Below are 24,388 nucleotides of genomic sequence, written 5' to 3'. Positions count from 1 at the left end.
TTCAGTCTTTGATTCGGTGAAGGGTTTGGCCGGAGTCCATACTTCTGGCTCCGGGAGCTGGAGCTGACCACTGCACTGGACGAAATACCCTGGGACGACTCCGACGCTTCGCCAGAATAGGCTGACCAGCCATGGGGATGCTACCTTCGCTCACACTTCTAGATTCCCCCGGCGACAGGCTCAAGGTTCCTGGCGAGGTAGGTGTGGGGAAGCTCGGGGTTGTCACCTGATGATCGAGTTCTTTGTGGCCAGACACTTCCTCGCCCGTCTTCTTGAAGCTAGACACATTTCTCGTGACGGAGTGGTGTCCTCTCCGAGCGGTGACCATGGTCCCTCGAATGCCCATGACGGTCCACACCTCCGGCTCATAGGGCGTCTGGAACTTCCACCCGGGGTGTCGGTCTTTGATCACCACTCGGTCTCCCACATTTAGCTGGGGCTCTTGTGCCTGACGGGCCTCGCTGGTCTTGCGGTTCGTCATCTCCCTTCGGGCCTGAACCGCATTGTTGTCTCACTCTGAGGGTTCCCACATCGGATCTGACAGGATGCTGTCACGCGGGGGCCGCTTGAACAGCAGGTGAGATGGGGCACATTTGGTGGTGCTGTGGGGCGTCTGGCGGTAGGTGCCAAGGAATGGGTCCAGAGCTGTCTCTACGTCTCCATCTTGGTCCACGGCGATGCGCAGCGCCCGGTTCAGCGTCCGCATCAGCCGTTCCACCTTTCCATTGGCTTGAGGCCACAGCGGGGTGATCTTCCTGTGACGAATCGCCTTGCTCTCAAGGTATTCCTGAAATTCCAGGCCCTGGAATGGCGGGCCATTGTCTAACTTAACCTCCTCGGGCAGTCCCATCATTGCGAATGTCTTGTCTAGAACTCGCTTCACGTGAGTGAACGCGGTGGATGCCACCACCTCCACAATAGGGAATTTCGAGAACGAGTCACCCATGACCAGCATGTGACGTTCATCCGGGAAGCTCCAGAAATCTAGGTTGACTTTCGCCCAGGGGGTCTCATTCGGTTCTTCAGTAATCACCGGTGCCGGCGTCGGATCTCCTCCTGTGATTGTGCAGGCATGGCACTGTCTCACCATCTCGTCCACCATGGAGTCCATTGCGGTAAAACAGACCTTGTTTAGCAGCCTTGCTTTCGTCTTAGCCATCCCCTCGTGGCCGACATGTGCCAGTGCGAGAATCCTCCTCTGTAGCCCTTCTGGAATTACAATTAGGTGCCCTCTCAGAACAACTCCCTGATCCCCCACACTCAGTTTGTGGCGCACTTGCCAGAGCTGTTGTCGGGCGTGTCTGACGTCCGTCCGGAGAGGGCGAGTTCCATCAATGAAGTGTGTCCAGCCATTGTTTGCCAGTGCAGCTTTCACCCGTGACAGTGTCTCATCTTTCTTAGTGGCACAACCTATCTCCTCGAGTGTCATGGCTGTGGGGCACGCACCTTGCGACACCATCTTCACTAATGCTTCAGCGTTGCAGGCGTCCGTTGAAGGGTCTGGAGGTGACATGCACTCCGGGTGGCGTGATAAGTAATCGGCTGGGTTGTGGGCCCCAGGACGGAACAAGACCTTGAAATTGTAAGACTGCAGCTGTACAGCCCATCGCTCGATTCTCGGGGTTGCCAGTCTGGATGAGCCTGCGAAGAGCGGGAGTAATGGTTTGTGATCAGTCACAACCTGGGGTTCTTGGCCACAGAGGTAGAGGTGGAAGTGTTGACACGCCCACTTGATGGCCAAAGCCTCCCTTTCAATCTGGGCGTATCTTGTCTCTGTGTCAGTGAGGGCCTTGTTGCCGTAGGCTACTGGCTTCCAGACCTCAGGGCTGAGTTCTTGAAGGAGGACCGCTCCTAGACCCACTGGACTGGCATCCACGATCAGTTCAGTGAGCCGCACCGGATAGAAGTAGGCCATTACTGTCTTGTCAAGCAGTCTCGCCTTGCTGTCATTGAATGCCTTGTGGGCAACCCCAGTCCATTCCCACTTGTGATCATTGCGAGTGAGGGCCCGGAGCGGCTCCGACATGGCTGCCAGGTTTGGAATGAAGTGCCCGCAATATGTGGCAATGCCGAGAAAGCTTCTTACTTCTCTGGGGTTCTTTGGGGTGCTGGCTGCTCGGATGGCTTCCGCCTTCTTGGGGTCCACTAGCAGCCCCTCCCGGGTGAAGGTATATCCAAAGAAATTGACGGATTCTTGGTAAAACGAGCACTTGGACTTATGAAGAGTCAATCCGCAGTCTTCAAGTCTCTTGAGGGTGGCTCGGAGATGATTGTGATGATCCTCTAATGTACTTGAGAACACCAAGATGTCATCACTGAGGTTAATCACGCCTTGCAGCCCGGACACTGTCTCTCTGATGGCATTTTAGAAAACTTCGGCTGCCGACGACACCCCAAAGCTGAGCCTCTTATACCTTCGGAGACCAACGTGCGTCGAGAAGGTGGTGATGTACCTGTTCTCGGGTTCAAGTTCCAGCTGATGATACCCAGCGTTCAAATCCAGTTTGGAGAACCACTTGGCCCCATTTAGGTCAGCCACTATGTCATCCATGGTGGGGGTAATGTGGCGTTCTCTTTTCACACCCGTGTTCGGTAGCCTCATGTCCACATAGAGCCGGATGGCTCGGGGTTGCTTGGGTTTGGGAGCCACGACCAGCGAGGACACCTAGGGGGTGGGGCCGGAGACCTTCTTGATCACGTCGAGATCTTCAAGTTTCCTCAGCTCTTCTTCCACCTGCAGGCGAAGATTGAACGGCACTCTCCGGTGCCTGAGGGCGACTGGTCTCACTGAGGGGTCAATGTGGAGTTTGAACTTCTTGCCCTTAAGTTTCCCTAGTCCTGTAAATAGAGCCGGGAACTCTTTCAGAATGGCTTCGGCGTGTGAATCATGGACCTGATTAGCAAAGAAGATGAGTCCCAGGTCTTCTGAAGTGTGGCAGCTGAGCAGTGTCCCTTTTCTTCCTTCGGTGATGTGGAACTTGGTGTCCGTGATGTAATTTCCGCTGGCGACCTTGGCTTGAATGACTCCTCAGAGAGGAAGTGGATCAGTCCCTCCGTAGGTGTAGATCCGGGCCTTCGAGGGTGCAAGTGGGGGCCGTGGTGACAGGCGGTCGTATTGCTCTGAGTCCAAAACATTGACAGAGGCACCGGTGTCAATGAGGGCCTAAACTGCCGTGCCTCCTACCGAGACGGAGCACATTGGAGGTGGTCTTTGGCGATGGTCCGTCCTGTTGACGAATGACACCACAAACACTTCATCGTCATCATCTTCAAACATAGGATGCCGTTCCTGCTGCTGAGCCTCCGATGTCGACGGCGGATCGTTGAGGGAGATCTGGCGAATGCGCTGCGACATTCTCCTTGGCTTTGACAGAGTCTGTCTGAACCGTCCGCCGCGGCACACTTTGGCGTAGTGATTGAGCCTTCCGCAGCGGGAGCATGTCTTCCTCTTCGCCCCACAGACGGCTGTTGCTGAGTGGTCTTCCCCACAGAATCTACACTGCCCTCCGGGTGGCGGTCTCAGAGCTTGACGAGCTGTGTTGAGGCGTCTTTGGATTGCCTCCACTCTCTCTTCTTTGACCCTTGGGTGTCTGGTTGCTTGCGAGGCGGCAACTGGCGTGTGTAGGGCAACCTCCATCTCCTCAGCATGGACATCCAACAGCTCGTGGGAGTGGGCCAGGACAAGGATCTCGTCCAGCGAGATCCCCGGTTGACGAAGGATCAGCTTCCGCAGAAGTTTGGAGCTGTATCCCAGGATGATCTGGTCCCGTATCTCCTCCCGGTGGTCCGTGAAGGTGCACGTGCTGGCCAGCCGGCACAACCATGCATAAAACATGTCAACAGACTCCGAGTCCATTTGCGATGCTCTCCGGAACTTGAACTTCTCAAAGTCAGGGTTGAATTGGTGGTCAAAATGCCTGTTGAGCGCGGTGACCGCCGCCTCGTAGTCGTCGTCATTGCCTGTGTTGCGGAGCGTTTCGAAGAGGTCATACATCTCTGAGCCTCCATAGTATATGAGAAGCAACCTTTTCACGGTGCCGTCAGTCTCTCTTGTCCCCTTGAAGTAGTGGTTGAGCCGTCCGACCCACGCCTTCCATCGTGGCGCGGCTGTGGCAGGGTCCGAGGCCTTGCTGAAGGGTGGTAGATGTCCGACAGCTATGTGGATGTGCCCTGGCGGAGGCGCATTGGCGCCCCTCACTGGATTGCTCCCTCCGACTTGTTGGCTGGCAGCGCCATTCACCGGTTGGTTGCTCATCGTGGCCTAGCGTCTGCACGCAGGTGTTCAGGGGGTGGTGTAGGTGCTGGAAAATGGAAGACTCTGTGGGTGTGCGTGCGTTCTACTGCTTTGCCACGTGTGCTGAACTGTTCTCTGGCCTTGATGGGTAGAGGAGAGGTCTTGCTCCTTGGTGCTGGCTGGAGGGGGGGCTCATGTATTCCCTGGGCTGCGCAGCCTTGTCTTCTAGTGCGCCTTCCTCACCTCCTTTCCATGCATCTGGTGCCAGGGGGGGTCTTCACCATGCTTCACCTCTCCCCCTCATGAGTGACCAGGCATCCGGCAGGGCAGCACAACCTGGGGGGGCCTTGCAGCAGTCAAGCCGGACGGCGAGTTTCTCCAGTGCTCCCCTCTCTTTTCCCCAGATCAGATCAGGCAGCTGGCAGGGCAGCACACTCTTGGGGGCCGTGCCGACAGTTTAGACCGGACCAGGAGGCAGGGCTCCTCTGACAGGCCCAGGTGCTGGAGCGCAGTGTGAGAGGGCACAGAGACCTGGGCAGGCAGATCCTGAGGTGAGAGCAGGAGGGGCACGTGCGCGGCGGTCACTCACTGCAAACACCTGCCTCAGCAAGCCCAGCCGGCTGAACGCGCTCCCATTGGGCAGGGAGACGTGTGGGCGGGTGAGCACAGCGGTCCTCTTCCGACGGCGGGCGATGCAGGCCGCAGATGTCACGTGGGCCGTTGGGGACAACAGGCAGATGGAGCAGGGTGATGCGGGTGGGCACCGCGAGCTCCCAGCAGGATATCGAGCGATGGCAAGACACGCGTGGGGTGCGACCGGCCTCGTCACCAGTGTAGCGCATCAGGGCCACATGGAAACTAGGCCGCTGCAGCGCTGAAATAAGGTGAGACACAAATGGTATTACTAGTGATGGCTGGAAGACCCAGAGCGGTCTTCCGCCGTTTATTCATCCCCTCAAGACGAGCCCGCCCGAGGGGTGTATGCATGCGTGTAAGTGGCAACATTTTAGCGGAGAGCCCGGATGGCTCTTGTAGGAGAGTAGGATCTGCTTCACATGGGTACCCCCACTTTTTGCTGGTGTTTCACTGTTTTTCGACCTTAGTCTGGCTGTGGCCCTGCTAATCAGGACCCCAGCCTAGCTGCTTCTTCTCTAAAATGGTTTCCATGTACATTAGGTGCATTTCTAATTGGATTCTTGGGTGCCTTATAAGCCCCTAGTATATCCTATACTATGTACCTAGGGCATAGGTACCTCAGAGGCCTACCAGGGGCTGAAGCGTGTATTATGCCACCCCTGGGAAGCACTCCAAAATGACACAACAGGTCTGCTACTGCAGCCTGGGTAAGGTGGTGCATGCACCCCTTACTGCGGTATAGGCTACCTATATCACTACCATTGCACACACATATAAAACCTATAAGTCACTCCTATGGCAGGCCTTAACAATCCTGAAGGCAGAGTGCTACGTTTTTATGTGAGAGGGTGCCCCTGCATGAGCAGAACCCCTCTGCAGCGTTCGGAGTACCTCCTCTGATGCTGTTTGTGGTGCAGCCTGATCATATACTCTTAAGTGCATTATAACCTCGCTGCAAATGCTAAATTTGGACTGGCTGCACGGAAACATGTCGTGTTTGGTGTCAAACGCTTTGGAATACGACCCCCCCGCCAGTTCTGGCAGCGGGGGTAGCATTCTACCCTTCTAGAGGGAGAGGCGTGTTCACACTGGTCTACCCGGTAAAGACTTTCTACAGCCCTGGCATCACAAAATGGATGCCACTGCCACAGACACGGGTCTGGCCTCCTGCTGCTGACCGAAACTCCGGAAGGAGAGGCCTGGACAATAGGTTTCCTGTCCCTGGGAGGTGTAACCACCTCCCCAGACAGGCAGATGTGTATTGGGGCTGGGCGTGAGCACTCTCTGGTGCTTTGAAGTCCTGCACTGGGGGCACACTTGGTGTCCCTGTGCATAGTCCAGTTCAAACCGGTTGCAGGGGCTACCTGCCCCTGCTCTGGTGTGAAACTGGACAAAGGAAATGGGTGTAACCACCCCTCTTTCCAAACCCTCCCATAGGTGGGGCCCGTGGCTATCGTGGGTGATGTGGAACCGTGACCCCTGGACACTGTGATCTTTTGCTGAGCCATCATCTTCCTGGTCTTCCTCGAAGTTGTGCTTTGGGCTCCAAGTAGCCCCAGCCTTGAGCACCTCCTGCACCAAAGATCTCTGGCCTCCACTCCACAAGTGACCCATGGGCCAGTTTCAAGTGCGACAGCTCGAGGCTCCTTCGCGATCACTAGCCCGCTGGCTAGTGGGTCCCCACGAAGGCAACTCCTCTTCTGATTGGGATTTCCTGGTTGCTCCAGCTGTGCCCTGACTTATCCTCACTGGGTGAGTCCCCCAGACCTTGCTGGTCTGCACCAACGTCCTTTTTCTATTTCTAAGTGAATTGCCATTGCCAAGGCTTGTTGAGTTCAATCTGGTCGCCAACATTGCAGCACTCAACAGACTTTGTAGGACAGCTCGAATACTGCTCCTGGTCATCGTTGACACCTCCTGGACCTCGTGGCTGAAGAATCAAGACACTTGTCAACTCCCCTGAAGCACCCGACATCTGTGGGCATTGGACTATCGTGCCCCTGGTCACTGGTAAGTGACCCAGACTCTGTCCCCTCTGCTTTCAGGTTCCTTCCATCCTAGATCCAGGCTTGGATCTCTCTGGACACTTCTCTTCTTCACAGCAGCAGCACTTCTTTGCCAGCTTCCATTGGAAACAGTGACATGACCTGACACCAAAAGACACCTATGCACCCGGCTTCCCTGGGTGAGGTAACTCGAGTACTCCGGTGCTCCTGTGGGTGTTGGCCCTAGACACCTCTAAGTCCAAAAGGTTCACTCGTAGTCATCCTCTAAGTGTCCTTAAACTCTTAATTTCCAACCGCGACTTTCCCCATAGAAGTTACCGGCGATTCGCGTCTGTGTTCTCACACTGCACGTGTCCCCAGTGGGTCCCCTGCGTCACTACCTTGGGTGGTTCCTTGTGGTCCAACCACTTCTACAGGCTCTAGGCCTTGTGTTTAGTTCAGTCGTGGTTCTTATACCACTTTATTGGTATATGATTTGGTACGCCCCTAGGGCCCAAACGTGTATTTGTGCTTTTACTGTTGAATACTGACTTGTAACTTAAGTACTTCGAACTCCAGCCTCATAAAGAAACTAGAGGGGTGTGTTTTATATTAAATACATATATTGTGAATATATACCTGGTGTGGTTGTCCTTTCATTTGGTCATTCAAGAGATTATAGACTGGTAAAACAAGCTGCTTTACATTCCTTCAAGACTTAGCCTGAAGGCTGCTCTCCATAGCTACCACTAGGATAGATTTCAATAAAGGTTGTCTTTAACCTATCCAAGGTTTCAACCTCTTAACCGACCTTTCACTCTTTTTTCTGGTAGATACTCCCAAGAATCTGGATATCAGTACATCAGTAATTCCCCATAAATTCGATGTCTACAAACAATTTTTTCTTTTTTTCAGTTTTGATTTTTTATTATTTATCAAGAAAAATTTAGTATCAAAAATATATTAATAGAGGAGGAGCCTAGCGCGCAACCAAGATAGCCGCGTAGGTGCGAGGCTCCCGAGGACCTCCGCGACCTCCTGCATAAATCCTGACAGAATCCTGTCCCAGATGAGGGGACTGTATTTGTGAGCCCGAGCAGAGGTGACGCCCGTTTTCCGTTTTTAAATCGGACCTCGGACACCGTCAGGAGCATCGATTGGGGTTTGCGGCCTTCTCCACACCGGCCCCCCGTACTGGAGTTGTGGGGCGATCCGGACACAAAGTGAACAACAGCGGCGGGCAAGGCTGGGTGACTCGCGTACCCCGCACTTTCACTTTCGCTTTTGCGCCCTCCTTGCTGCCAGGCGAGGTTGGGTTGCGGGGCGGTGTGCGGTGGTGGGGTCTCGCCGGGGTGCCCCGCCGGTCCGCCAGCTGCGGTCCGTCCTGCGGGGCGGTGGTCGCTCCCCCCTGGACCCCCTGAACTGGATTGTCGGCCCCCCGTTTCTTGAGGAGATTGACTCGTCTTGGGGATTGAAACTATGTCCACGAAACAAGATGGCGATCGGGCTAAGATAAAATCGACCCGCCGGGGCGCGGCCCAGCAATCCAACAGTATGGACCGCTACACCCTCCAGAAGGGATCCCCAGAGGCGCCGCGTAAGTCCCCTACGGGCCCGACTGATGCTTCCGCTCTGCCCACGGACCTGACCCTCCGAGACGTCATGGGTGCCATCGCCGAGATGAAGGCCTCGGTGGACCAGCGCTTCGACACTCTGGCGCAGAAGATTGACTCGGTCCTCGTGGACGTGGGCCTCGTGAGGGCTGATTTGTCTAAAACCAACGACCGGGTCGACTCTTTGGCCCACTCTACCACGGGCCTCACAACGGACGTAGCGGCCCTCCAACAGGAGGTGCGCAGGCTTGGCCAGGCGAGCGCCCTGATGAATCGTCGGCTGGAGGATTCCGAGGGTCGGGCCCGGAGGAACAACGTCCGCATTATCGGGGTGCCGGAGGGACGCGAGGCGGAGGCAGCGGATCTATTTGTCGAGGACCTGGTTCTCACCCATCTCCAGCCTCGGGGGCTGAGTAAATTCTTTGCGGTGGAGCGTGCCCACAGGGTCCCCGGGGGTAGGCCTAAGGTTGGAGCCCCTCCGAGGCCTCTCATCGCCCGGATCTTCAATTTTCGGGACAGAGACGCTATCCTACAGACTTCCAGGCTACAAGGGCCGGTCAAACTTGACAATATGGACATCAATTTCTATCCTGACTTCACTCCGGCAGTCCAAAAACAGAGACTGAGCTTTCTTGGCGTTAAACGTCGCCTAAGGGACCTGAATCTCAAATATGCGATGCTTTTTCCAGCTAAGCTGAGAGTGGAGGTGGATGGCCGCACGCACTTTTTTGATCGACCCGAAGTGGCCGGGGACTGGCTGGACACTTTGCCCGGAGATCGGGACCGGGGGGGTGGGGGGGGTGCGGTTGGTGGGGAGGGCCCGCCGGATCAGGACTGAGGGACTAATGGTAGGCCTTGCTCTGGACTGTGTTGTTGTCACTATTGACTGTTAGGGTAAGTTCCCCTCCTGTGGAGGTCGTGTGGGGTCTCTTGGGGGATCTCCCTCCTCCTCTGGGGGACTAGTTAGTTTTCTTATCTATGGGGCGACAGGCACACTGCACTTTGGGGGGGCTGTTTGGGCTCATGCAGGGGTGCAGGGTGGGGGGAGTTCTGTTGGGTTGGGTGGGTTGGGGTGGGGTGTGGTTCGTTTCTACCGCAAGGCAAACCCGTTATTGTATTGTTGTTTTTGAGATGCTCTGGGGGGGACAAATGATGGCTTTGTTATGTGATGGGGGGTAGGGATTTGACGTTGTTGTCCTGGAATGTTAACGGACTGGGTGATAGGATCAAGCGGGGTGTGGTCCTGCAGTATTTGAAACGGATTTCGCCTGATGTGGTCTTTCTGCAAGAGACACACCTTATTGGTAACTCCTTTTGTGCCATGAATCGCCGTGGCTTTCGCTTGGTGGCCCACTCGGGCTTTACATCGGGCTCGCGGGGGGTGGGCATCATGATCAAGACCTCGCTCCCGCTAGAAATAGACGAGGTGCGCCATGATGAGAGGGGACGCTACACTGTCTTGGTGGGGAGGATGGAGGGCAGGGTAGTTGTCTTTGTCTCTGTGTACGTCCCACCGGGGCTACAGTCCACCACCTTTGCAGATCTGGGACGCCTCCTTCTTGACCTCCCGGGGGGGCTTCTGGTGGTTGGGGGGGACTTCAATGCGGTGGCTTCTGGGACTATGGATCGTCATCCCCCTAGGGACCTCCCCCGGGCACAGGCGTGGTTAGCGGGCCTTTTGGACACATTGGGATTGGTGGACTGCTGGCGTTTAAAGCATCCCACCCAGCTGCAGTACACCTTCCATTCGGGTGCCCATGGTAGCCTCTCGCGGCTTGATTATGTCCTTGTCCCTGCGGCCTATGCTGGGAGGGTGGGTGAGGTGCGCCATCTGGCGCGGGGTATTTCAGATCATTCCCCGCTCCTGTTGCACTTGGGTGTCTTCCCGAGGGGAGAGGGCAGGGTAGCCCCAATCAATGCTTGGTACCTGCGTGACCCCACTATTCGCGCTGACCTAATTAAGTCATTGCAACGGTATTTTGAGGAGAATGTGGGGTCCGTTCCGTCGGCTATCTTCCTGTGGGAAGCCTTTAAAACAGTTCTCAGAGGGGAGGCCCTCTCCTTTATCTCCCATGCCCGCAGACGCGCACAGGAGGAGGTGACCCGGGTGGAGGCCGAAATTACTGAATTGGAGGGCGATCTGGGGAGTGGGGTGACTGACGCGGCGCTGCATGTTCTACACCTTAAACAGGCGGCCTATAGGGCCCTCGTCACGGAGGCGGCCAGGGGCCTTAGCAGAGAGCAACAGGGGCGACTGTATGATGTGGGTGATAAGGCTTGCAAATTGATTGCGTGGTTGGATAAGAAGGAGAGAGCTAGTCGTGTGGTCCTGCTGATTGAGAGGATGGATGGTGTACGAATTACTGAGCCGGAAGGCATTGTTTCTTGCTTCGCGGATTATTTCCGCGAGGTATATTCTCCGGTCTCTCCCTGCTCGGAGGAGGACTCCCATGCCCTGCTGCTGGACATCGCGCTGCCCTCGCTTTCAGTGGAAGACAGGGATTCGTTGGACGCCGCTCCCACCTCGGATGAAATTGCCCTCGCCATACGCTCGGTCGCCTCGGGCAAGGCCATGGGCCCGAATGGCCTTCCTATCGAATTGTATAAGCTGCGACCGGATGTACTGGCACCTCACCTCCGTGCGATGTTCCTTGCGGCCCACTCGCGGGGCTCCCTCCCGCCAGACCAGCGTCTAGCTACCATCGTGGTCATCCACAAGGAGGGGAGACCGCGAGACCGGGTTACATCCTATCGGCCGATCTCGCTTTTGAATGCGGAGCCTAAAATCCTCGCCAAGGTGCTTGCCAACCGGCTGGTCGGCGTGGTGGGCGATCTGGTCCACCAAGACCAGTCCGGCTTCATTCCCCATCGCAACACGGCTCTTAACTTGCGGCGCTTGCACGGGGTGCTCGCGCGTGTTCCATTCGTGCGGGAGCCGGCCATCTTGGCGTCCTTGGACGCCACCATGGCGTTTGACACGCTCGAATGGCCGTACATCTGGGCGATGTTGGCGAAATTTGGATTTGGCCCGGGATTCATCAGCTGGGTCAAATTGTTGTACTCTGATCCATTGGCGCAGGTGGCGGTGAATGGTCGAGTCTCGGCCCCATTCGTGCTGGGACGGGGCACGCGACAGGGTTGCCCCCTGTCGCCGCTCCTGTTTGCACTGGCCTTGGAACCCCTGGCAGAGTGGCTGCGGTGGCACCCTTCTATCCGTGGTCTCCGTTGGACCCCTGAGTATGAGGACCGCGTGTCCCTCTATGCCGACGACATCCTGCTGTACTTAGCCTCCCCGCGTAAATCACTGATTGTCCTGGTCGATGTTCTGCGCTCCTTCGGCCGTAACTCAGGTCTTGTCATCAACTGGGCTAAATCCTGTATCTATGTGCTTTCCGGGGAGGCTCCTGTTCTCCCGCGGGGCTGCTCGATCCAGATTGCCTCGCAGGGGTTTCGTTACCTGGGCGTCTATATTACGCTGGACCCGGTGGCCCGCTACGAGCGGAATTTGCTTCCCCCCCTCCAGCGTTTGAAGGAGGACGTCGCGCGCTGGCGGCGCTTGCCGCTTTCACCGCTCGGCCGGGCTGCATTGTTCAAAATGATGTCCTTGCCGCGCTTTTTGTATGCTCTCCAGAACTCGATGGATCTGGTCCCGGCGCGCTACTTCCGTGAGGTGGAGAGCTTGCAGCGCCGCCTGTTCTGGGACGGGAGGCCACGTATAGCCCTGGCAAAGTTGACGCTCCCGTGGTATGACGGAGGGATTGCCCTCCCGGATATTAAGCGGTATTACTGGGCCTCCCAATTAGCTGCAATTAATCATGGCCTTTACGGGCCCGCTTTAAACCCGGCATTTGAAATGGACAAGATGCTCCTGCCCGGTGGCGATTATAATCGAGCGCTCTACACTAGCGTGCCCGATTCCCGCCTTACGGGACCCACGCGTGTCATGGTGCGAGTATGGCACGCGGCCAATGCAGCTATGGGATGGAAGGACCGTTTGACCCGGGCGTCACCGTTGTATGCGTCTGAGAGGTTGGGCTCCCTATGGACCTCGAAGGGCTTCGATAGGTGGGACACGATAGGCATTAGTACAGTGGGGGACCTCTGGACGAGGGGAGGATTCAAAACATTTGAGACACTGCAGGCGGAGTTTCAGCTGCAGGGCAGTGAATACTTTCGATACCTGCAGGTCCGTCACGCTCTGGGTTCAGTCTTCCCAGACGTGGCCGCCATCCCGGAGTCCTCCCCATTGGAGGATAGAGTGCTAGATGGCCACGTTCCAGACAGCACGATTTCCCTCATCTACAAGAAGCTGATTAATGACCGCTCGGGCTTACTGACTGGGCTCCGCGAGGCTTGGGTTGCCGATGGGTTGGAGCTGGACGACGAGGACTGGATTTCCGCGGTGGCCTCCCCGAAGGAGGTGGCCATCCCGGCTCGCCTTCGCTTCGTCCAGCTTAAGATACTTCACCGGGTGTATATGACGGGGCCAGGGCTTCTGCGTATGGGCTATGCCGAGGATGGACTGTGTAGGTGTGGGTGCGGTGCATTGGCGACTTTTTTACATATTCTGTGGGAATGTCCGAGAGTGGAGCGATTCTGGCGTGGTGTGCATGAGGTCCTGCGAGCGGTTACGCATGTCGTGCTGGTGCCTGAAGCAAGGAGATGCCTGCTGAATGTGTGGGAACCGACCGACTATTCGGTTCCACAGACGCGATGGGTGACGCTGGGTTATATGATCGCTAAACGTGACATCGCTCAACTGTGGGGATCCCAGAGGCCCCCGGCAGTGTCGGCCTGGAAAGAACACATGGATTGGTGCATGTTCCGAGAGAAAGTGGTGTATGTGGCGCGGGGTAAGCCTGGGGCGTGGCTGAAGGTGTGGGGCCCCTGGAACGCCTACCGCGGGGGTATTTGCGAGCCGCCATTGTTGCCTCCCGCTTCACCAGCTCCGTCCCCCTAGATGACCCCCTCCCCCAATCCCGGGCACAGTGTTTTCCCAGTCCCGGACCTATTTCCCTTCCCCTCCTTCGATTCTAGTGTAGGATTGGGGTCCCCCCATTTGAGGAGCATATGTTGTCACTCTTGTTCTCGGGTTGCCTTGCGGGTGTGGTTTTATGTTGTTAGTGTTGTATAAAACGAAACCGTATTGTGGGCTCAGTGTCATGTGGCCCACGCTGTTGATATCTCCTGCTAGCGTCTCTGTAACGCCAAGTGCCTTATTGTATATATGTCACTAATTGCTGTCACTTTAGCGGCCGGCCGGAAGGTTGTAGGCCCATACCTGTATATATTTGAGAATGTAATAAACGGTTTCAAAAAAAAAAAAAAAAAAAAATATATTAATATTTTGCCAAAATAGAAATAGTTGTCCAGTTGTGAAACAGCTATTTCACAACTGGACAACTATTTCTATACGGATCAACTTAAACAAAAGACAAGAAGAAACACAAACTGTTATACTTATCACAGAAAAATTTTGGCAAATTATTCAAAAATTACACTGTAGCTGATCCATCCAGTTGTGTATTTTCAAATTTCTTTTTTTTATTATAACTTTTTCTCTGTGTGGTATGTTTGTTGGTAGGTAAGAAAAGTATGTGAGATGGGAATGCAGATATTGATGTTATTTTTTCTAGGGAGAGTCTTAATTGCTTAAATATTGTGATCTGAGACCAATGTATTCGATGTTCACATCATAGATTGTATGTATATGAATGTTTCAAGATCCATTGTATATCATGAGAGAAAACACAGAAATGAAATATTAATATATTTTTGATACTAAATTTTTCTTGATAAATAATAAAAAATCAAAAAAGAAAAAAAGAAAAAATTGTTTGTAGACATCGAATTTATGGGTAATTACTGATGTACTGATATCCAGATTCTTGGGAGTATCTACCAGAAAAAAGAGTGAAAGGTCGGTTAAGAGGTTGAAACCTTGCATATCTGTTTTTTCCCCCCTCTTGGACCTAAAAGCAACTGGGGAAAACCTTTCTCCAATAATTGTCTTTAACCTATCACCATAAGGGGTTTGTTTGGACTGATACAAGGTGCCCACTATAACTAGTGGACAGCATGTATCAGGCCAACTTCTCACAGCTCTCTACAGCAGCCATGTCCAGCGCGGAAGAGACAGCTTCAGAGTGAAGTGTAAGACCCTGCAGCTTGCTGGGCAGGAAAGAACCCAAGGGTGAGTGTGACAGAAGCAGGGAGGGTAGGTGGAGCCTGAGAATGTGGCCAGACAGAGACCTAAGAGCTTACAACTCAATAACAACAAGCATTGGCAAAACCAATATGTCTGACATGTGTTTGGCTTGCGAATCGGGCGTGTACTTGTTGCACTGGAAGCCCTGTGGAGGGAAGACAGGCAAAACACATTTGAAAAATTGATGCTACAGAAAATGATACAACTGTTTTGGTAGCATCCATTTATTAAAAGGTTTTGTCAGTGCTTGATTTCCAGTGTTGTTAGGCTGCTTTTCAGGTGATTTAAATTAATTATTCATGCATTCCAATGGAGGTGGAAGAACACACCTAAACAGCCAATAGAATAACAGTGAGACTGAAATATACTCCTGTGGACTGATCCAAGCTGTGATTGACAATGTCTCAAGCAGTCCGTGATGGTTCTGGAGCAAAGAAGCCACTGGCTGAAGAAAGCCGACCCAAAGCCCCTTAAAGTGAGTATTTAATATGTTCACCACGAATGGCGTAAGTGATATTACACGTTAGACACAACTAGCCCTTTTAGCCAACACTCTTTAAATTAAGAATATAAAGATAGAAGCAGATTCTGTGTTGGATCTATAATATTAGGTAACAGGACTTCACTGCAGCTTGCGCCACACATTGCCCCTGCCACATACTGCCAATGATAGTAACAACACAACTACTCACCATCACACTCCTACAAGTGTGACAATTCGGACTATTTCAGACCCCGAAAGCTATAACAATGGCGTGAGCGGCAGGTAATAGTCATTTTTAATGTATATTGAATTATTAGTTAACTGTTGTTGCGGTCATCTCTAAATTAGCCAGGCAGGCTGTCACACGTGCTAGTGTTGACAATTAAATGCCGGTGCCGAGCACCGGAAGCCACCAGCTCAAATTAAGCACTGGCATTTATCCACAGCTTTGGCTGTAACCCATATAAATGTTTACCAACATACTCATTGATCCTTGGCGTGGGCTGTAACCGATGTAAATGTTTACAGACACACTCATTGATCCGCAACATCAGCTGTAACCATTGCAAATGTTTACAGAGACACTCGTTGATCCGCAGCATGGGCTGTCACCAATACTAATATTTACAGAGATACACATTGACCAGCTTGGTCTGCAACCCATACACATATTTATAGACACGCTCCTTGATCCTCAGTGTGGGCTGTGACCCATAAAAATGGTTACAGAGACACTCAGTGATTCACAGGGTGGTCTGTAACCCATACAAATGTTTACAGAAACACTTGCTGATCCAAAGCTCAGCTATAACCCACACAGAAGTTTACAGAAACACTCATTAATCAGCAGCATGGACTGTAAGCATTACAGATGTTTACAGAGACACTCATTGACCCGAAGCTTTCTCTGTAACCCACAGAAATGTTTACAGAAACACTAATTGATCATCAGTGTGGCCTGTAATAATTACAAATGTTTACAGCAACGCTCATTCATCATCAGTGTGGCCTATAACCAATACAAATGTTTACTGAGGCATCTATTGACTCACAGCTTAGTCTGTAACCCATGCAAATGTTTAAAAAAAACACTTATTGCTCCACAGCGTGGGCTGTAACCCATAGAAAGGTTTATAGAGGCACACATTGATCCACAGATTGGGGTCTAACCCATACCTGTTTACAAACACATGCATTAATTCATAGCGTGGGCTGTCACCCATGCAAATGTTTACAGGGACACTCATTGATCCATCGCGTGGGCTGTCACCCATACAAATGTTTACAGGGACACTCATTGATCCATCGCTTGGGCTGTCACCCATACAAATGTTTACAGGGACACTCATTGATCCATCGCTTGGGCTGTCACCCATACAAATGTTTACAGGGACACTCATTGATCCATCGCTTGGGCAGTCACCCATACAAATGTTTACAGGGACACTCATTGATCCATCGCTTGGGCTGTCACCCATACAAATGTTTACAGGGACACTCATTGATCCATCGCTTGGGCTGTCACCCATACAAATGTTTACAGGGATACTCATTGATCCATCGCTTGGGCTGTCACCCATACAAATGTTTACAGGGACACTCATTGATCCACAGCTTGAGCTGTCACCCATACAAATGTTTACAAGGACACTCATTGATCCACCGCTTGGGCTGTCACCCATACAAATGTTTACAGGGACACTCATTGATCCACAGCTTGGGCTGTCACTCATACAAATGTTTACAGGGACACTCATTGATCCACAGCTTGGGCTGTCACCCATACAAATGTTTCAGAAACACTCAGCAGTGTGGCCTGTAAACAATACATGTTTTAGAGAGATACTCATTGATCCATAGCTTGGGTTGTAACCAATACAAATGTTTACAGAGACTCATTAATTAGCTGCCTGGACTGTGATCTATAAACATGTTTACAGAGACACTATTGATCCACAGCATCAGCTGTAACCAATACAAATGTTTACAGTCACATTCATTGATCCACTGTATGGACTGTAACCAAAATAATTGTTTAGAAAGACACTAATTGAGCCGCAGCACGGGCTGTGACAATACAAATGTTTACAGGCACTCATTGATCAGCAGTGTGGGCTGTAAGCAATACAAATGTTTACAATGGCACTCACTGATCAACAGGGTGGTCTGTAACCAATGCAGATGTTTACAGAGACACTTATTGATCAAGAGCATGAACTGTAACCAATACAAATGTTTGCCATGGCACTCAGACACTCAGCAGAAACAGGCATTTGCAAAGCAAATAGGTCTCACATTTGTGAGTTAGAGCTATTGACATTGTAAATGGCAATGCTTTTTACCTGCACATTTTATTTCTGGAGTGAATGTATGTAGTGTGCAAAATCCCTTGGAAAGGTGCTGCACTTCGTAATAAATATATTGAAAAAGACGCAAAGTGTGGATTGTGTCAACAATTCCTTGGCACGTACCTCATGGGTGAAGTGTCGCCACACATGCACACTGTGGTGCTTTACTAATGCGAAACTCATTAATAAAAGTAGTGCTTACAGACTAACCAACGCGATCGGGATCGAAGCATGTGAATCCGAATCCCGGCTTCTCTTTCATTTTCTAGACTATTTGACTCACTCTCCTGCGTCTTGGTTTTCCCCAAACACTGGGAGGCAATGAAGTTTGCCAAGGGGGCAGGGGGGCCTCGAGGGTACATGAAAATGTGTTAATTGCCTAGTTGTCAAAGGTCGCCCGGTGCTATTAGTTAAAAGTGTGCAGATTTCATTAAAGATATTAAGAGTACTTTACTCGCATCTATGAGAAAATCGACATTAACTAAACAAAATGCGTGACAGTTTTCACAGTGTTTTAGACAGTACTGGTTGCTTAGTTTCATTGCATTAATTTTTGTATTTACTCTTTTACACAGCATCCAAAGTAGGTTACCGAGCCCCAAAACCCCAAATTGTTAAATGACCCATAGAATTTACAGTTGAGCAAATGTGTCCAAATGTAATTTTGGTAGAGCCATGGAATGATCAGCCAATGAGGTACTCGATGAGCAGGTATTTAACTACATGTTCAAAACGTACGGTATTGTGGCTGTTGTTTGTTTGTACACAACCACCTCTCTGAATGTGTTTATTAACCCCTTCGGTGCCCCGCCTTTTCCCCGCCCTGTGCCGCGGTTTGCGTTAGCGGGCGGGGTTCATGACGAGCTGGACTCGTCATGGGCACAGCGCGACCGTGCTCCATGACGAGTCCAGCTCGTCATGGGCACAGAAGGGGTTAACACAGAGCTTCATCTACCAGACAGTGCTCACAGAGGGGCGACTAAAGCACAGAACAAAATGTATTCATTTACCCTGAGTGTGAAGGCGCCCGGAAGGCTTAGGTGCCCGCCCGGAGAGGCTAGGGATCCTAGCGTTTCTACAGACTCTGCCATGCTCCTCTGCACCAGCAGGGCACAGCTCAGAATCTGCCACTTCTGCTAAGAATAGGTGAGGGGGGTGAGGTTGGGGCATGCGGGAGTTGCCAGCAGATTTCCAGGTTATCGAAAGTGATGATTCTGATGTGAGGCACTGGAGACTGACTTTGTCTGTTTGTCTGCACCAGTCTATTTCTCAACCATCTACCAGGCTCACTGTCATGTATCCATTCATCTCTCTTTGTTAGTGGTGCGCGAGCCAAAATATTAATTAACAGGTAGAGCCAGCCCGAGACGAGCCAAGCGTATACAAGCCAGTGGGCGAGCCGTGAAAATGATCGGCATGTTAATCATACAGTAAACATGATGTAAATGTGCGATAATGTCTCTTAAGAATTCAAAAAAGTGCATTTCTTTAGCGCGTCACCTCAGTACACAAGATTATAGCACTTAATTGAGAGGAAGTTATTAAAAGTGCTAGTTTTAAGCATGAGTTAAAACACTGCCGCTCCTCCCGCCCGACAACAATGCCATTTGTGAACTAAAAGGCGTCAGCTGCCATGCATACCCCGAATGTTGCCTAGAGTCTTATTATATTTAGAGTAACATTAAAATCTAGTTCATTAAACACGAGAAGTTTTTGTACAGCACGCATCTTGAACTCGCATATTTCAAGGTGGCAATAATAAAGAGGAAAACAGAAGTGCCAACAGGCAAGAAAACACGAACGGGAATGGGGGGGTGGGGGAGGCTGAGAAGTCACAGACTGAGGGAGGGAGCGGTGGGGTGGGGAGACAGGGAAGAAAATAGTGTTGGGAGTAAAGGGGACAATAGCCGTGGAAGGATACAAATGATAAATGAGGAGGGACTAACAAGCCTCAAACCAATCGGAAGGCAGCATTTAGGACAAAAGCCAATTGGCAGAGAGTGGGCGGAGCTTCCACAAAGCTTCCACACTACAGTATATACTGTATGTCTCGCAAAGTGATCAATCAATCAATCAATCAGTACATTTGTAGAGCGGACAACTCACCCATGAGGGTATCAAGGTGCTAGGGGGTGCTGCTACTGCTCGAACAGCCAGGACTTGAGGAGTCTCCTGAAGGCCAGCAGGTCCTGGGTCTGTTGTAGGCGGATGGGGAGGGTGTTTCAGGTCTTTGCGGCGAGGTGAGAGAATGATCTGCTGCCGGCGGTCGCTCGACGGATGCGGGGGACGGTAGCGAGGTCAGCGGAGCGAAGATGGCCGTTCGGGTGTAGAAGGTGAGTCGTTCGTTGAGGTATGCTGGATTGGTGTTGTTGAGAGCTTTGCGTGGGTGAGGAGCTTGAAGGTGATCCTCTTGTTGATGGGGAGCCAGTGTAGGTCTTTCAAGTGGGCTGTGATGTGGCTGTGGCGGGGGATGTTGAGGATGAGGCATGCTGAGGCGTTCTGTACGCGTTGTAGTCGTTTCTGGAGTTTGGCTGATGTTCCTGCGTAGAGAGCATTGCCGTAGTCCAGTCTGCTGCTGACGAGGGCCTGGGTGACCGTCCATCTGGTGCCGGTGGGGATCCATCTGTAGATCTTGCGGAGCATGCGGAGGGTGTTGAAGCAGGAGGAGGAGACGGCGTTCACTTGCTGGGTCATTGACAGTGCACAGTCCAGGATGACTCCCAGGTTGCGTGCGTGGTTAGTGGGTGTCGGTGCAGGTCCCAGTGCGGTCAGCCACCATGAGTCGTCCCAGGTGGAGGGGGTGGAGCCGATGATGAGGACCTCCGTCTTGTCCGAGTTCAGTTTCAGGCGGCTGGTCGTCATCCACTCGGCGATGGCCTTCATTCCTTCGTGGAGGTTGGATTTGGCAGTGGTGGGGGCCTTGGTGAGGGAGAGGATCAGCTGGGTGTCATTGGCGTATGAGACGATGTTGAGGTCGTGCGATCTGTCGATGTTGGCGAGTGGTGCCATGTAGATGTTGAAGAGTGTCGGGCTGAGGTACGCCGCAGATGATCTTGGTGTCTTTAGAGCGGAAAGGGGAGGCGGAACCTCTAGGTTCTGCTGGTGAAGAAGGAGGTGGTCCAGTCCAGTTCTCTGTCGCGGATCCCTGCTTTGTGGAGGCGTGTGTCGAAGGCGGCTGGGAGATCCAGGAGGATGAGGGCCGCGGTTTCTCCGTTTCCATCATGGCCCTGATGTCGTCAGTTGCGGCTGTTTTGGTGCTGTGGTTGCTGCGGAATCCAGATTGGGACGGGTCCAGGATGTTGTTGTCTTTGAGGAACGAGGTCAGTTGCTTGTTGATGATCTTCTCAATGACTTTCGCCGGGAATGGGAGGAGGGAGATGGGCCGGAAGTTCTTGAGGTCCTTGGGGTCAGCTTTGGGTTTCTTGAGTAGGGCGTTGATTTCGGCGTGGTTCCAGCTCTCCGGGAAGGTGGCGGTCTCGAAGGAGCTGTTGATGATCTTGCGGAGATGGGGTGCAATGGTGGAGCTTGCTTTGTTGAAGATGTGGTGCGGGCAGGGGTCGGATGGTGAACCTGAGTGGATGGTGTTCATGATTTTGATGGTGTCTTCGTCGTTGATAGAGAGTGGGCTGAGCTTCCACGAACCTTCCACACTACAGTACATACTGCCTGCCTCGCAAAGCGATGCAGCGCATTCACGCTGCAACGCTAGGCGAGACCTAAAAGACCAAAGAATAAGGAGTAGAGATTACTTGGGGTAAGGAAGAGTAAAAAGGGTAGCGTCGAAACAAAAAGGAAAGGGACGCCAGAGAAAGAAGACCAAAGAGGGAGCAGAAGGCAGGGTTAAGGAGGATAATAAGAGAGAAGAAAGAAACCTGGAACCCAATGGGGAAGGAGAGCTGGAAGGCATACTAGAAGATGAAAGGGTAAGGAATGACCTTCACAGGGTTAATCTAATTCCCAGTGTTCGCAGACTAGCGTTTGTGAACTTCTTCATATCTCACTCCCATTTACATATTTAAAGGGTTTTTATTCTTCTTACCTCTGCTGACCTGTGACTCATCTACGTGTGATACATAACACAAGGTGCTACACAAGATGGAAGCTTGGGGGTCTCGTCCCTGACCGCCTTCTGCTCATTCACCCAGTGCATCGGATTCTCGGTTCTTGTCCTCCATCCCTGGAGGTGATGTACAGCCAACAGCTGAAGTTATCCGCGTCAGTGAGGCTTCAGTGATGGTGTCGTTCCTCTGTGTGTGGTGTTTGAGGAAGTGGTTATCTCTGCTGCTGAAAAAGAACTGCGGTCCCAGAAGAATGCTTTGAAAAGTGTGAATGTGAAACGCAGTAGTACCGCTGAATGTGTTACTGGCCAGCTGTGAGTTGACATTTAAGATAGCACCACTAAATAGAAGTGTGCAATAGACGCAGTTCATTGTTTTAAAACTATATGTCGCCAGATTGGGGTCAGGAAAGCATTGCCAACCACTGGCCAGGCCTTAAAGCTTAATAGACAGTGGAGGCAAACAGTGTTAAAGCAATATCAGAGACAATTGTGACGTACCTTGAGAGTAAGGCGGGGTGTGGGCGGGGTGTGGAGGGGTGTCTGGCCATCTTCCAGATGGGTCAAATGCCAGGCTGTAGGGGGGCTTCAAAGCTTCCAGGACTACAGATGCCTCATCAGAGACAGCGAGGCCTCTTTGTTGCCATACCTACCTGTATAAGTATAGCATGACGCCTACTGTGTTGCAGAACTTCACATAAACCAAAGGCTCTCCATTTGCCAGGTACTTCTACTACAGCAGTAGGAGCCTCCATGTCACGTGTGGGAACTGTATGAGCCTGGAGAGTGCTGCTTATATCCAGTGCATTGATAGTTGGGCTCCTGCTACACACATTTAAAATGGGCCCTGTATGTTCTAGGGTAACTGCAATACAAATCGCTTTTTCTTCCTGTATTCTATAGCAGCCTGCAAACATGACCACTGTCACTGCGGTTGTGGGTTGCCCACAGGTGACATCTTGCTATGCAGAAGCTCTTGGTTGCTGGCTTCTTAAGCAGGAAATACACATAACTCATCTCCATTAGTAACAATCAGTTCTGCACTCTCAATAAAGAATGCTCTGCTGCCATCTGGTGGACAAATGTTTTATGCGTCTACTAAATAACTCACATTTCTAAGATGTTACTGGCAATTTATGACTTGAATTTGACAATCTTAAACCTTTGGAGCGTGGCGCCCCTGGCTAGTTTGGAAGGTGCACCAGGGCGCCATGGCGCACAGATTGGGAACCAGTAGAAGTTTACACAATTCAGAGGCAACATGGGCCTGTAGCAGTCTAGCTAGGAAAGGGAGCAAAGATATTTCAATAAAGGTGCATGAAACGACACCTTATCGGAGTGATAAATTAAGAAGATTTACCAGAGGCAGCTATAATACAGCATTAAAATATTTTAGCACCTCCAGAAGACATGGGCCTATAGGGCAACCCGTTTTTACTTTGGAGAATAGAGTACCTAACATGTCCTCATTAATTTCAGGGAAGTTCGATATTGTATTCTTAATCCTTTCTCTGTTTAGCTCCTCTGATGCTAAAGAGCACCTGAGAATACTCATTTTGTATTCTTCTGTATTTTGTCAGTGAAATGATTATTAAGTTCATAGCAAAATTCCTAATTTCAGGAGAAGTATGGGACATATGTACAACAGAACTGGCAGAGCGCAACGTTAGCCTCCTTGGCTTAACGCCACGCTCCGCCACTTCAGAAACACAGGGCTGCACCATATTTGCAACACTAGGGTGCAGCCCTGCTGTTCCTCCTGCCCTGGCGCTACATTTAGCTGCCTGGTGCCTGTGTTGCAGAGGAATATTGTTATTATTGTTTGTAATATTGCAGGTTGGTGTCCCTTCCCGCACATAAACCATCTTTAAATGGCGTTTTGTAATTTCTATGTGTGTTGCTTAATGCAGTACACATAGAAGTTGAAAAACGTAATTTTTGTAATGATTGTTTATGTGCAGGAAGGGACACCGACCTGCACATAAACAATCATTTATGGTGTTTTGGCTCTTTCTAAGTGTGCTGCATAATGCAGCACACATAGAAACAGCAAAAACGGGGAAAAATAAAGCATTTCTCGGCATTGCACCATGGTAAGACCAGGGAAGGTAAGACCAGGTTTTCCCTGGTCTTAATTTATGACGCTGCCCCATATTTACGCCCCCCCTTGTAAATAGGGGGCAGCGTCAAAACCAAATCACCCCTTGCCCTCCCCTTTCACGCTAAGTATAGCGTGAAAGGGTGCCTTGATTACTAGGCAGCGTTAAGCCACTTTAACGCTGCCTTGTAAATAAGGCAAAGCCCCTATCGCCACCACAGCGTAGTGAAAAGTGGCGCTGTGGTGGCGATGGGGGCCTGTAAATATGTCCCTAAGTTCCTTCAGTAGTTTGAAAGTTTCTCACTGCTGATGAGGAGCTTCCATAGTTCTGTTGGTATAGTACTTTGATTTACTGAAAGTTATCATGTTTTATATTTTAGTAACCCATCCTTGTATTTTACTTTAGACTCTTCCTTGTACTTTGTTTAGCCACTGCCACTCTAGCTGCCTTAGTTTGAGTACGGCTCCTTAAGCTCTTTCGTGAACCAGGGTCCAATCTGGTCCGGAACGGTGAACGTTGACTATAGGCGCATGAAGGTCACTGGCTGCTGTTGGCCATTTCGTACATTCACACTTAGCCTCTAGGGCGGACTCGCTGCCGGGGGGTTTAGTCTGCCGGAGTGTGTCCTCCATACCGCCTTTGATGACTAATTGTCACTTTCATACCAGCCTGGCTTCCGATGGGTGCAGGGCTGGACTGAGAACCCAGAGCAGCCCTGGCAATT

At 51.6% G+C, this 24,388-nt stretch overlaps 1 protein-coding gene across 1 annotated transcript in view; it reads right to left on the bottom strand.

The window, feature by feature from the left end:
* The window catches only part of LOC146813410 (C-type lectin domain family 12 member A-like), a 134,954-nt gene extending 113,222 nt beyond the window's left edge, over positions 1 to 21,732 (bottom strand). The window contains exon 1 of the mRNA XM_085614758.1: positions 21,548 to 21,732. The gene's annotated coding sequence lies outside the window, so the exon portion shown is untranslated. The remainder of the gene's footprint in view (positions 1 to 21,547) is intronic.
* Between the last annotated feature and the right edge of the window lie 2,656 nt (positions 21,733 to 24,388).

This window comes from Triturus cristatus, chromosome 7 (assembly GCF_964204655.1).
Source record: "Triturus cristatus chromosome 7, aTriCri1.1, whole genome shotgun sequence".
NCBI classification, from domain to species: Eukaryota; Metazoa; Chordata; class Amphibia; order Caudata; family Salamandridae; genus Triturus; species Triturus cristatus.
Note: the sequence above shows the minus strand (reverse complement) of the source record. Positions and strands in the feature narration are given on the sequence as shown.